Source organism: Pelodiscus sinensis, chromosome 1, assembly GCF_052426305.1.
Source record: "Pelodiscus sinensis isolate ZL-2025 chromosome 1, ASM5242630v1, whole genome shotgun sequence".
Classification (NCBI taxonomy): domain Eukaryota; kingdom Metazoa; phylum Chordata; order Testudines; family Trionychidae; genus Pelodiscus; species Pelodiscus sinensis.
The window spans coordinates 308,447,956-308,462,399 of record NC_143052.1 but is presented as its reverse complement, the minus strand read 5'-3'; the positions used below and the strand labels follow the sequence as shown (position 1 = coordinate 308,462,399).

General features: G+C 42.7%; 1 protein-coding gene across 1 annotated transcript in view; it reads right to left on the bottom strand.

The window, feature by feature from the left end:
• MTUS2 (microtubule associated scaffold protein 2) overlaps positions 1-14,444 on the bottom strand; it is a 479,820-nt gene that overhangs the window by 290,023 nt on the left and 175,353 nt on the right. The window lies entirely within an intron of this gene.

The following is a 14,444-nucleotide window of genomic DNA, read 5'->3' as shown; positions in this document are numbered from 1 at the left end:
TGACCCCTGCACAGTGCAGGCCACAGAATCTTACCCACCCCCTCCTAGAATAATCCTCTCACCTATATCTCAGATATTGAAGCCTTCAAATACCTTGAAGACCCCAAGATGCAGAGAATCCTCCAGCTGTGATCTGTGCCCAATGCTACAGAGGAAGGCGAAAAACCTCCAGGGCCTCTGCCAATCCACCTTGGAGGAAAATTCCTTCCCGACCCCAAATATGGTGATCAGCTAAACCCTGAGCATGTGGGCAAGACTCACCAGCCAGACACCCAGAAAGTTCTCTATAGTAACTCCTATCATCCCTCCATTGCTAATAACAAATATTTGGTCTGGTCTCCCCCAGAAAAGGTGTATTATAATACTTATGTTGGAAAGGTCTGTGATTTGTATGTGTTATACTCCTATAAGCACTAGTGTGGATTTTATCAGCATAGCTTGGTTCGCGTCCCATACAGGAAAAAGCTACACTGATATAAGCACTTTTATACCAATATAACTGAGCAGTTGAGACACTTAACTATCCCAGCAGAGTTAAAAGGACAACGCTTTCTAATGTAGACGAGTTCTCAGGAACAAAATTCTGGGAAAGTTACTTGGCTTCCCTCCCTCCCGCAAATGTCAGAGATACACACACTAAGATTGCGTCTGCTCTAGGAGCTAGGGATGGGCTTTCATGCTTGCAGACCCATACTCGGGCTAGCGCAACAAGAGTTAGCAGGAATATGTCAGTAGCCTGGATAGCTGCAGTGAAGGCATGGCTTAGCCATACCATGTTCATCCTCACCAGTTTCAGGCAGGTTTGTAGTTGGAATGGCTAAGTCATGCTTCTGCTCCAGCTGCCAGTGTTGCTGCTGCTGTACAAGCAGCATATTAGCTCAGATCTGAGCAGGTACAAGTCTGTACACAAGCTGAAACACACACCCTTAGCTCATAGTGTTGTAGACATAAGCTATGCTACAGTCATCAAAGCAGGCCCTGCCTGACTTTTTGTAGCGGTAAAAAGGTTCAGGCATCCTCTGTCAACTGCAATGGCTCGAAGACAGTTTTCTACATTTGCTGCCTCACATTCCATCTCAAGTAATTCACAATTAATTATGAATAATGATGAATAATATTTAGGATGTAATAATATGCACATTTGTAAAACAAGAAATGAGCCAACGTTGCAAAACTGAGATCCAGTTTTGAAATCACCGGCAATACCTTAAGATAGGGGTTCCCAAACTTTTTGACAGGGGGACCAGTAAATCCATTTACGAGCTTTCGGAGGACCCGTAACATTCATTTGCATATTTGCATATTCATTAAGCAAATGACAAATATGCAAATACGTTGTTTTTGGTCCTCCCAAAGCCCCCAGGGCCACCTTTAGCAAAGTTTTTGATACGGCCACCCACAACATTCTTACCAGCAAGTTAAGGGAATATGGATTTGAAAAATGTACTGTAATCCAATAAAACCCTGCACCACCACATCGTGTATTGAAAAGGGGCTCATTTATTTTCAGAAAGCTGACACCATCTCTGGAATTTTTTATCCTTATTCTCATTCCGGATGGTGAATGCACCAGGTTCTCTCCATTCTGACACATTGTAGTGTCTTTAAACTTCACTGTCAGCAGTGGGGATATTTAAAAGGCACTGCTTTGACATTTTTATTCAGGATCTGCGTGTGCCCTGAACTGTCCCACTCCCCACTGGCCGACTCCTCTCTCCCCCCTCCCTTTCCACCCTCACCCTGGGCCAGCCCCACTGTCCCCGCCAGACGATTCTTTCCCAATCACTCCTGGCAAGCCCTGCTGCCCCTGCCAGCCCTGCTTCCACCAGCCGGTTCCCCAGCCAGCCCCACGATCTCCCCCAGCCAGCCTCACTGCCCCTGCCAGCTGGTTCCCCCCCTCCACGATCTCCCCTGGCCAGCCCCACTGCTCCCGCTCCCCCGGCCAGCCCTGCTTCTGCCAGCTGGTGTCCCCGCCCCCCCCCCCCCAGCCAGCCCCTGCCAGCCGGTTCCCCTCCCTATCTCCCCCGGGCAGCTCCTCTGCCCTGACCCTGCTTGCCTGTGGCCCATATCCAACCTCCCCTCCCCCCTCCACAGCCAGCAATAAGAGCTCACCTGGTAACTCTCACTATGCCTCTGCCGGGAGCCTGAAACATACGGCTGCATCCGCCCAGCCCGGCTGAGGGCTTGGGGAACCCGGTGCTGCATGGGCAGTCCAGGAGCCCGGAACACCCTGGCAGCCACACTGAGTTTGGGAAACGCTGCCTTAAGATATAGAGATTCCCACTTGGTACTGGATCAGCCCATTTGAGAGGCAGAGCCTACCTATAACATCTGGGTGCAAGTTTAGTTCCATATTTCAAATACCCTCTGCACTTTGAGGAGTTAAGACTTATGGTTCAGCTCATCTCCTTATATAAAAAGGCTCCAATCATAACTTTCAGATCAGAGTTCAAGTCCAGATCTGTGCATGTGTGCAGGCACACACACAGTGGGGTTTGGATTGTAGATTCTGGATCAGTTCCTGCTCTAGAAGAAACATTAACTAATTATATTTATTCATGAAATGGGACATCATATCAGAGCTCCATTTCAATATCACAGAACCATATTATTATGCATCTTGTCCTTGTAGCACTTTCAGATATGAATTTTAAATTAATGCTGTGTTCTGCCCTTACTCCCAGAGATTAAGTTATTGAACTGATTGTAGATATTTAAAGGTTTCATTTAAAATTTGGACTTTCTCCAATTAAATTTTTTTTTCAGAATTAAAGCACCAGAATTTACACATGAACACATTTACACATTATTGTGGAGGCTAAACCCTCAACCTGTAACAAGTGATTCTTGTTGTTGCTAACTGGTGATCCTAGTCTTCTCTGGTAGACAGTCCACTGACCAAGGTAAGGGATTTTAAAGCAAAAAGAGCAGTGAGAAAAACCTCAGAGCTCAGAACAAGATGAGAAAACTCAAATTCAGCCTCTACTCACCATCCCTTCCTTTTTCTAATTCCATCCTCCCCCTCCAAAAATACCTCAAACACTATAGGGTATGTCTACACAGCAAAGTTATTTTGAAATAACAGCCCTTATTTTGAAATAATTTTCCTAGTGTCTACACAGCCAAATCGCTATTTCAAAATTAATTCAAAATAGTGGAGCGCTTATTTCAAATTTGGTAAACCTCATTCTACACGGAATATCACCAAATTCAAAATAGCTATTTCGAAATAAGTGCTGTGTAGACACACATTTTGAAATAGGGGGCCTCCAGCCTTCTCAGGGTGCCCTGGTGGCCACTACAGCCTCAACCAAGAACACTCCACTCTCTTCCCTCCTCCCTGGAACCTTTAATGGGGTTGACTCTGGCCACAGTGCCTGTGGCAGCTCCAAGCCTGCCAGCCCAGAGCCAGCAGTCACTGTCCCATACCCAGTGGCCCCAAAACATGAGCCAGCAAGCCACTGGCAGCCAGCCCTCCACCGCTCCCCAGGAGCAGTCTACCAGCTCCCAGGAGCCTGCCAGGGCCCGGAGGGCGCCTTCCTGGTCCAGGGTGGAGATCATGGACCTTATTCAAGTTTGGGGGAGGGATGCCCCTGATTTCTGCACTAGATGGAGGAATGCTGCCTTCTATGGCAGGATAGCTGCCAGCCTGGCCACGAAAGGCCACATGTGAACCCAGGAGCAGGTTTGCATGACAATCAAGTTGGTCCGGCGAGACCCCCAACCCTGAGCCCTGAGCTTCCCCTCCCCCTTCTTCCCCTTGCTTCCCCCTTCCAGCTCCCTCCTCCCAGGTGTCCCCCTACCCTCTCCCATCCTCTCTTCTCTCTCCCACCTCCTTTCCCCAGTCTCACCAGAGTTTCATTCCCTCCCCACCAGTTTTGTTAAATAAAGAGAGTTTGTGTTCATGAAAATACATGTATTTTATTTGACATCAGGAAGAGGGGTTAGGGAGGAGTAAGTGGAAAGACATGAGGGAGGAATGAGGCATAAGCCCCCAGTGGGGTACACCAGGGAGGCTCTTAGTGCTTCTTAGGGTGGAAGCTCCCCCGCAGGGCTTCCTGGATACTGACAGCCCCCCAATGGACGTCCCAGATGGCAGCCTGCAGAACGTGCAGCCAGGCTCGCAGCAATGCGTGCACAAGAAGCACCAGAGTGCCCAGGGGCAGCTCTGGCTCCATGTTGCAGAGTGCTGTGGTGTCCCAAGTGAGGGCAACCAGAGCACGCAGAGACAAAATGCTTTGCTGTCCCTCATCGACGTAGACAAGCAAGCAGAGAAACCAGAGAACTGGCTATCTGGGGAGGTCCCTTTAAGCACAGTCCTCAGATAGCCTCAGGCAGCAGCCCCACACAGTAAGTCCTGACCTGGTGCCCCGCCAGAACTGGTTCCGGCCAGCCTTAAATGCGATTCAGAGTCCACTCAGTGTGGACACGCTATTTCAAAATAACAAAATGCTATTTCGAAATGCATTTTGTGTGTAGATGTGTTATTTTGAAAATAAGCTATTTTGAAATAACACTGTAGCATAGACATACCCATACAAAATATGATTGTGCCAATAAAGAAGTTACCCTAACCCCAAGCCATGCCCCTGTTCCACTTCTTCCTATTCCTGCTCTGTCCTCCCATCCCCCAGTCCACCCTTCTCCCAATGCCCGCTTCTGCTCCTGCACTAATTTTTCCTTGTGGGTACTCCAGCCCATGATCATCCATGGAGTTGGTGCATATGGTGTCACATATTTTGCAATAATTTAAGTTAGTTTAAAAAAAAATTTGGTCATTTGCTCTACAAATTACTAAGAATGGCCTCATAAGGGAATGTTACTCTCCTCTCCATACTCCTGATGGAAAGCTAATAGGAGGAAATCACTGAGATTGTCTCACTGAGATTCTTCCCAGTTATTCTGTCAGCTCCCCTCAGACAACAAGCAGCAGGAGGCTCCACTGAGTGTCATGAAATCTCCAACAACTAGTGAATCCCCAGAACCAAAAGAAGGCCAGGTACATTCACACAGAGGTCTTATACCTCTGGGTCTCTGGCACATCCTGCAACACAACTCCAGTGGAGCTACACTGAGAGTACTTCTGAAGCTGGCAGCAGCTCTCAGGAACCTCCTGAACCAAGATCCCCACTGGGAAAGTAACGGCTCAGATTTAATAGCTCCCATATTTCCATTACATACCCTGACTCAATAACACATGACTATAGACCTCTCTAGCCTTGGCCCACCAACTCCTTGTCCCTTCCCCACTTATGCATTCTCAGACCCCTGGAGAACAATCTAGGTGCTCCTGCAGTACAAATAAAGAAATAAATAATGCTGCTGTCAGGTGCCCAATTAAATCTTGCGCATTTTTAAGTGTACAATTCAATTAGTGCTGTAGCTTATTGCTAGCTTTTAAATACTTGTCTTAGAAAATGTTAGAAGGAGTTGACTGAGGTATGCAAGATGGTGATGGAAAATGTAAACATTATTTAGTATTTCCTCTTTACACTGCTCCATGATTTGAACACAAGTGGCCACTCAATGAAAGGGATGGAAGGTACATATGAAAAAAATAGAAACACTTCACAGAACATGTATTTAGGGGTAATGCAGAGGCAGCAGTGAGAACGTGCGGAGATTTGGGAAGTTGGTTTAGAACGAGTAGAGGTACAAGACAAGGAGATCCAATATCACAGAGTATCTTCATCACGCACCTAGAGAGAGCGATGGACAAGATCAAGGAAGAAGTAGAAGGGATATCGGTGCACAAGATGAGAATTAACAACTTGAGGTTCACGGATGATATAGTTATCATTGAGGAAGATGAAGAGAAGCTAGTGAGAACAGTGCAGGTGCTAAATGAGGAAGGGAAGCGGTATGGATTGATTATGAATATCGATAAAACGAAGACAATGGTATTTGGAGATAAGGAAATAGGAAGGAAGATCAGTATAGATGGGATCGAACTAGAGAACGTAGAGAAATTCATGTATTTGGGGAGCAACATGATGTATGATCTAGACTGTAAGAAGGAAATAGCGACTAGAATACAAAAGCAAGAGTGAGTTTGAAGGCAATGGATAAGATCTGGAAAAGTAAAGCAATTAGCTTAGGAATGAAGCTGAGAGTCTTGAAAATGTGTGTATTTAGCAGCATGGTGTATGGATGTGCAACATGGATGATAATGAAAGATTCAAAGAGAAGGATATTAGCATTCAAGAGGAGTTATAGAAAGATCTTGAGAATAGGATGGATGTAGAAGGTCAGCAACGAGGAATTATATAGGAAGATACAGCTGAATGAGAACCTACTACAGAAGGGTATACAACAGAAGTTACAGCTTTTCGGGCATATCTGCAGAATGAACAATGAGCGAAAAGTTAAGACATTGATATTCAGCATAATGGATGGTCCGAATAGGAGAGGCAGACCCCACAGAGAATGGCTAGATGATACAGTAGATTGGTGCAGAACTAGTCTACAGAAACTAAGCCACTCCGCACTGGACAGGGAAAGATGGAAGGAAATAGTGAGGGAGGCATCGGACACCACCGGGCGTTGAGCCATGGTTATTGATGATGATGATGAAGAAACTTTTTGGCCTGAGGGTCACATCAAGTTCAGAAATTGTATAGAATGCTGGATGGAAAAGGCTGGGGGAGGCTGTGCTTCCCAAAACAGTCAGGCATGGCCCAGCCCCTGACCACCCGGAACTCCTGCCCCATATTCAGCCTTCCCTGCTCCCTACCCTTTGCCCCAATCTACCTGTAGATTCTGAGAGAGATCATTGTAATCATCTAGTGTAACATCCTGCATATCATAGGCCAGAGAATCTCAGCCAGTGACACCAAGGCCATCACTTCTGTCTCACTTGGAGCATCTCTTTACAAAGGCATCCATTCTTGATTTAAACACTTCCAAGGCTTGCAGAATCTACCATATCACTCTAGTAAGTTGCTTCAGCAGTTAATTAGCTTCACTGTTAATTTCCACTTTGAATTAGTCTCATTTCAGTATCCAGCCATTGGATCTTGTTGTGCCTTTTTCAGTGAAGATGAAGAAACTTTTACACCTACGGTATGTCTACACTACCCCCCTAGTTCGAACTAGGGGGGGGTAATGTAGTCATACGGAGTTGCAAATGAAGCCCGGGATTTGAATTTCCCGGGCTTCATTTGCATAAAGCCGGCCGGCGCCATTTTTAAATGCCGGCTAGGTCAGACCCCATGCCGCGCGACTACATACTGCCAAATGTATGCCACATGATCCTTGGTTTAATAATCTAAAATAAGGAAGCTATGCAATGTAAATATAGCTGTCAGGTTTATCAACTCAGAGTAATGTGGCAATGCTGCTGCATAAATCTTAAAGCTCCATTCTGATTTAAAATATACTCAAAGCTGTAAGTTTTTTGCAGACTCAATGCATAAAATAGAGATAAGCAGCCATATGTTGATCAATAAATAGACTGTTTATTGAGGTTTCTGTGATAAGGAATCCAAACATTTTTTGTTTGAGTCGGCACAATAAATAATTTAGGTGACTATGACAGATATATTTGATTGTATGATTTATAGTTTTGCATTAAATGTAGGCCCCCTATTGCATCTGATTATCCTTATACAGATAACTTCTATAGGAATAAATTATGTCACTGGCCTTGGGAACTGAGATGAATAGCTTTTCCTAAGTTGCATGTCTAACCCTAGCTTCAATATGCTACTTAGGAGTCATTATAATGAAGCAAATATCGAGAGGAAAATGAAGAAAAAGATAAATGTGTCTGAGTTCTTTCTAAACCAACTTGTTAGTAACACTCTCACACACAAATAGCTTACATCACTTGTTACAGCTCTGGAAGATTTTAACAATTTCTACAGAAAACCTCTTAACTTTAAAGATAGCCTTCTTTAAACCAGTGATGTCAGACACCAAAGAAATGGTGTATAGATCCAGGATAAGGACTAGGAATGAAAGATTTGAAGATTGGACTGGACACACTAAAAAGTCTTGATGTAGGTAAAAGTCTCATATTACTTTATAAAGCAAAGTAGAAAATACTTCTGAATTTGTGGGTGTGGAAACTCATATTATGTTATAGCTCTTGAAATCATGGCAGGATACAATTGCAATATGCTGTGAACAAAGTGTACAAAGCAAATCAGACATGCTGGTGGGCAGAATAAGACAACCCATCAATCTATGATTACTGGCAGTTCCTATAGGGAAGAGAAAAGTTCTGAAAAGCCTAAAAAATTGCTAAGGAGTTTTGTTAGCTTCAGCAGCCTTGATTTCCCTCGCAAATATCTGTTTTCAAGAAAGTCTGCCTCTGTATTTAATCACAGAACAATGGGGATCGCTTGTGAACATGTTGCCATTAAAAATCCATTCTCCTAATTCCTCCAGACCTGTAGGGGAAGTTCCAGGCATGATATTATATTCAAGATTGAATGCAGAGTACATAGCTACTATTAAACAACAAGGATAGGGGGGAAAGATTTGAGAAAAAAGAAAAATACAGGGGATAGGCAAAGAAACAATTTACTTGAGAACGTTGAGAAATGGGAGAGTGGGATTTGAAATTATAACCCCATATGGAAAGCTGCAGAAAATAATGGTAAACTAAAAACAAAAGAATTGAGGGAAAACAGACTTTAAATAAATAAAATATAAAACCTGGCCATCACAAAATTTCACTTGGTTAAACAGGCATTTCAGTATGATCTTCAATACATACAACACACCTTTGTAGGCAAAATTGCATTATTGTGTGTTAAGATTCTTTCAGATGCTGTAATCTTCTTGGGGTCATTCAAAACCTATGCTGTAGTCTTCTTGGGGTCATTCAAAAACTGCGTGGACCTATACCACTTCTGTAAAAGCTCACTCAGAAGATATAACACAGTCACCATATTAGATGAGAACCTATGGTAACCACTGACCATTTCCAGAAAGGCTCATACTTGTGACACATTTTGTAGTCTGAATGCCTTAAGGATAACTTTGTTTTGTGATTTATGCAAACCTTCTTTATCAAGGGTGTGCTCTGCTGAGAGAAGCAATCTTCTGTCAGCATAAATCCATCCACAGCAGGGGCTTGGTTGGCAAAGTGATGCTGGCCTAGGGGGTATTGTTTTTCCTCACACTCCGGGCAGACACAGCTTTGCTGATAGAACTTTGTAATGTAGCTCTGGCCTTTGTTCATTGTCTTTCATTTAAACAGGTGCAGAGATCAAATTCCTGTTGTCATTTATTTGCAAGCTGCTGACTCTGAAATCTTCTGGATTTGCTCTTATAGGGTGGCTGTTGTATTTTCTATACTTCCCCACACAGTTTTTACAAGATTTGCCCTCCATTTGCAATGGGAGACTGTTTCTCACAATGAAAGCATACAGTGTTGTAGTGTTGCCCATGTTACATTTTATGCATGATGCCATGTGTATTTATTGCACAGATCACATAATAATGCTTCTCCCTGACATGTTTACTAGTTCTTCTCCCTTGAGACAGAAAATTTTAGTGCACACTCTAGAGTGAAATTAATCTTGTCAATAGCTGGTTTTGGATTGTTTCACTCTGCATGAAACACACCAATCATTTAAATTCACTCCAAATTGGCACTGCTCTGTTAATTCCCTTAATTCAGCCACATTCAGAAGTTGTTGAATTTTCTTTTGCATTTTCTTTAAAAAAGCAACAAATATTCTGCAAGCAACAGTGGCTGTTGGGATAGCTGATTTTTGTAGCATTTCCACAATCTCAGCAAATGCTTTGGTTAATAGGAGCTGTCAGGCCACGCAGCAGGTTAGAGGTACTGGTCGCTACCACATGGTCCCCACGACAATTGGCCAGATGTATTCTGGGATTTTTTCCCACCTTTCTCCAAAGTATCAGAGATGAGCTATAGCTGGAGATAGGGCACCAGATGGGGCGGATTAGTGCTCTGAGGTGGTGCAAAGAATTCGCTCTCAGATAGATAGCTGGCTGGTGCGTCTCACTCACATGTCAGGAACATAGTCTGGACGCGCGGGTGGCGACATCAAAGGTATTTGTCGACCACCCAGGAGACATACCTTTGATGTCGACACCTGCGCGTCCAGACTATCGCGCTGAGCCGACAAACAGCTGATCAGCTGTTTGTCGGCTCAGCGCAGCAGCCATGTAAATTTAAATGAAGCGGCGATTATTTAAATTGGTGGCATGTAGGCAAAAAGTGGGAGTTAATTCACCATTAATGTCCTGGGATGCCTACCTCAAAAAAAGACAGTAATGGGAAAACCTGGGCTGCCAACAGCACAACAGATGCGGGGGAGGACAGGATTGATCTGGAGGTGTGGGAGCAAAATGAATTGCTGGGCAGGAGACAGCCAGATGGGGAAGTGAGAACTCCTGTAGCAAGAGCAAAAAGCAATGTACTTAGTAGAGAGCAGGCAATGGCGACACACTGGGGAGGCAAAAACCAGAATATAATTTTCTTCAAAATCTCATTTGGGAGGTTTGACTCAGGCTTTCTGAGCTTTTGGGGGGTTGGCAATACTGTGCCTATTTCACGACCAGAGACCCCTTTTCAATAATGGCGGAATTTATTTCACAGTTCTGCTCCTGAGAAGAAATGGCCACTGGCACATACAAGTCTGGCTATCCAATGGGAGTTGTGGGTGTCCAGTTTTCTAAGGAACAGGCCTGAGACTTACCAACCACGAAAGGGGCAGCAACAATACAGAGAGCAACAAACCCTCAATAGCTGATATTCCTGTTTTCCCAGTTACATTTGGGCACTCAGGATATTTTATATGAGAATAGATTTCAGATCAAACACTTTGAGACAATATATCAAAAAATTTTTCATGAGTTACCATATGAAACTTTTTCATGTTAGTTTTTAAAATCAGTAGATTTTAAACAAAAATTTGAAGAGCTAACTTAATAATAATTTAACCTGTCAATCTCTAATCCCCAGGGATATTATATGGAAAGAATCCTGCTTACTGTTATTTCAAAAGAGTGCAGACTTTAGGATTAAAGTTCCTGATTATCAAAACTGACAAATTCTTTTCATAATTAACATCAAACAAGTTTCCATAAGGCATAAATCTTAATCACTGTGTACTTTCAATCTTAATGTTTTTAACATTTTTTCAGTTGCTTTTAAAAATTCACAGTTGGAGAACTTATACCGCAAATATAAGTTTCCAAAAGAGCCATATGTCTCTGATCTTCTGAATAAAGTCAAGCAGAAAGCTAATTAGATGATCATTTCAAATACCCTTGAACAAGTTTCATTTTTATTTTAGTTTCAGATTAATGTGCTTGTTTAAAGAGAGAGGAATTTGTGCATAGTATACTGAAAACGGAAGCTTTCCATTTAGTACAGTATAATTTAAGGTCTAAAAACCAGGACAATCCAGAGATATACTACAGACGAGCGATACAGAACTAGATGAGTGCATATTGTCAGTCTAAGGGGTAAAAAGAGCAAGTGGATAAGTAGAAATGAAGCTCTGTCAGCAAAGTGACAGTCCAGAAAACTTCCTGACAACAGAGGTTAAAAGCACCATAGCCCCAAGCAGCCAGAAAGTGTAAAAAGAGGGAGTGAGTTTGAGCCAAATAAAAGAAGCAACTCTGATCATTGTAGATTTACCATTTTCATATTAGAAATGTGGTCTAAGTAAGGGTAGACACAAGTAATTTCTTTTAGAGGGAGAATCTAAATATATGTAAAATGATTTCCTCCCCACCCCCACACTTTTCTAAAAGAGAACAGAACAGGAACTCTAAGACAGTAGAAAGTTGAAGAAGAAAGAATAGTGAAGTGTACTAGTAGTGATCAAGCTCCAACAAATGTGACATCAACCAACATCTTGGCTGCCTTACAATCAAAGTATAGACCAGGGCAAAGCATAGGGTTCGGACTACTGACCTTAAAAGAAGAATTATGAGCATAGAATGATCTCCATGTTCATATTGTTGACATGGGACTAGATGGGACAAGAGTGACCCCAGTGGTTCCTCTCTAGCAGAATTCAACAGTGGTGATAGGTAACAGCTCCTTTCTTAAGTTCCTCACCTGTAACATCCTACAGGGAGGCTGTGTCTACACTACATGCTTCTTGTACAAGAAGCCTTTTGCATAAGAGTTTTTGCACAAAAACTTATTGTATAAGAGCACGTCCACATCTCAAAGCACATCGCAAAAGCGAAGTGCTATTGCACAAGAGAGCATCCACACTACATGGACGCTCTTGCACAAGAAAGCTCTGATGGCCATTCACAGAATGCTTTTTTCCCATAGGGGTTTCTTGCGCAAGAAATCCCTCTGGAGTGTCCACACTTGCTTTTTTGTGCAATAGCTGTAGCGCAAAAAGGAGTTATGCCTCGTAAAAGGAGGTTTACCTACGCCAGAAAAAGCCCTCTCTTCTGCCATTTTTCTGTTGATTTACTTGCACAAAAGCGCATTTGAGGTATGGATGCTCCATAGGTTTTGCACAAAAACAATTGTTTTTGCACAAAAACCTTGCAGTGTATAGACATAGCCGGATTGTATCTGCTTCTCTTCACTGTTCTCCTGAGACCATACAGTGAGGTAGTGAGTTGGCATGGGTACAGCCGTCAACAATACTAAGACAACACTTGACTATCTCACCCCTTCTCAGTTTATGCACACAACTGAGATATCAGAATATCTCCTCAGATAAAGACCAGCTGGCTTAAGCTGAACCCAGGCAAGAACTGAACTGATGTTGGTTGCTAGGGGAAACACTTCGAAAAACCAGCTGAGGTACTATCTGTATCTTCCATTGGAGATGTACAGCCATTAGTCAAAACAGTGAGAGTCCGGTATGGCTCTTTGCTGAGATTGGATGACCATTTAGCATCAATGTTTCAAAATGCCTTTTTCCAACTCTTGCTCTCCAAGAAACTTTGTCCATTCCTCCTGGATGAGGACCACACAATGATCCATGCATTTGTCACCAGGCTAGATTACTGTGATTCACTGTATCTGATAGTGAATATAAAGACAATGTATAGTTTCCAGCTGATACAGAATGGAGCCACCTGTTTCCTCCATGGTCTTGTCTCCCAGGATCATACTCAAGTCTCTCCACTGGCTCCCAATCAATTTCAAATACCAGTTTAAGGTCTTGGTCATAAAGCCCAGGAGAATGCACAGGAGAGCAGGGAACAAAACATTTGCATCCAGGGGATCTATCATTAGGAAATGCTGCAAAACCTCTCCTCATTAGAGCCCGTTTATTACCACACCAAGAAGGATTCTCTCAACAGTAAGTCCCCATCCACTCCTACCTCTGCACAAATATTTTTAAACTATAACAAACCAAACAAGCAACCTGCCACAAAAAGTTAAACTCCTTGAAGAATAAAAAATGGGAATGTCCTATTATAAAGCCAGTCTCTCTTGCTTCTAGCAACTGCATTTTTACATCAAAAGCCAAGTATGGGACACTTCACCTTGGTCTACATTAGGGTTTTGAAATTTTGAAATAACAAGCAGTGCGTCCACACTACCAATCCTGTTATTTCAAAATAATGGGCTGGTTATTTCAAAATAATAATTCCTGCTTTCCTTGGGGATTAATCTCATTTCAAAATAGTTATTTTGGGAATTGTTATTTTGAAATAATTTCTTAGTGTAGACATGCCCTTCCAGCCCACTTAATTAGCTTCATTAGCACTTGTCCTACCATTGACAGGTACTTTTTTCCCCTTCTTTTTTTCCCCTCTGTTTTAAATATCTTGATTCTGTTATTTCCACTCCAGCTCATCTGATGAAGTGGGTTTTACCCACAAAAACGCATGATTCTATATATTTTGTTAGTCTCTAAGGTGCCACAGGACTGCTCATTGTTTCCCAAGAAGAACGAAAAGAGAGATGAGCTAAAGACTCCATGAAATCGAGAAGAAACTTCACTATTACCATTGATTTTACATAGATGTTGGTCTGAAACTCCATAAATGGGCAGAAGTATAAAATAGTAAAATATATCAACGGCTGCATGGATGGTTGAGGAAGAGATTTTTGAGAAGAGGGAAACATTAGAAGTTAATTATTGGGCTTTTTGTGCAGCTCTCTCAACTTTATTCTAGTCCTCAAAAAGCAAGGCGAACAGATCAACATAACACACCACACAAAACAAACTGCGGATTATCATAAAACCTAACAGCTCAAAGAGCAGATATTTTTCGGGCCCCCAAGCACTTTTCTATTTAATCTGTTGTTGTACAGTACCAAACCTCTACATAACCTGTGAACTGTAGCATTTCAAAAGGGAAACATTTTGTTAAGATTGCTAAATTACTCTCTTTTGCAAAACTGCTGAGAAAGGGGGAAATTGTATACAGTTGCAAATTTTAAGGACACAAGTTTGGAATTTTGCTTCCTAATGAAAGAAGCTCAGAAGCCTTGTCTACTTTAGCAAGTTTACCCATTGCTGATAATG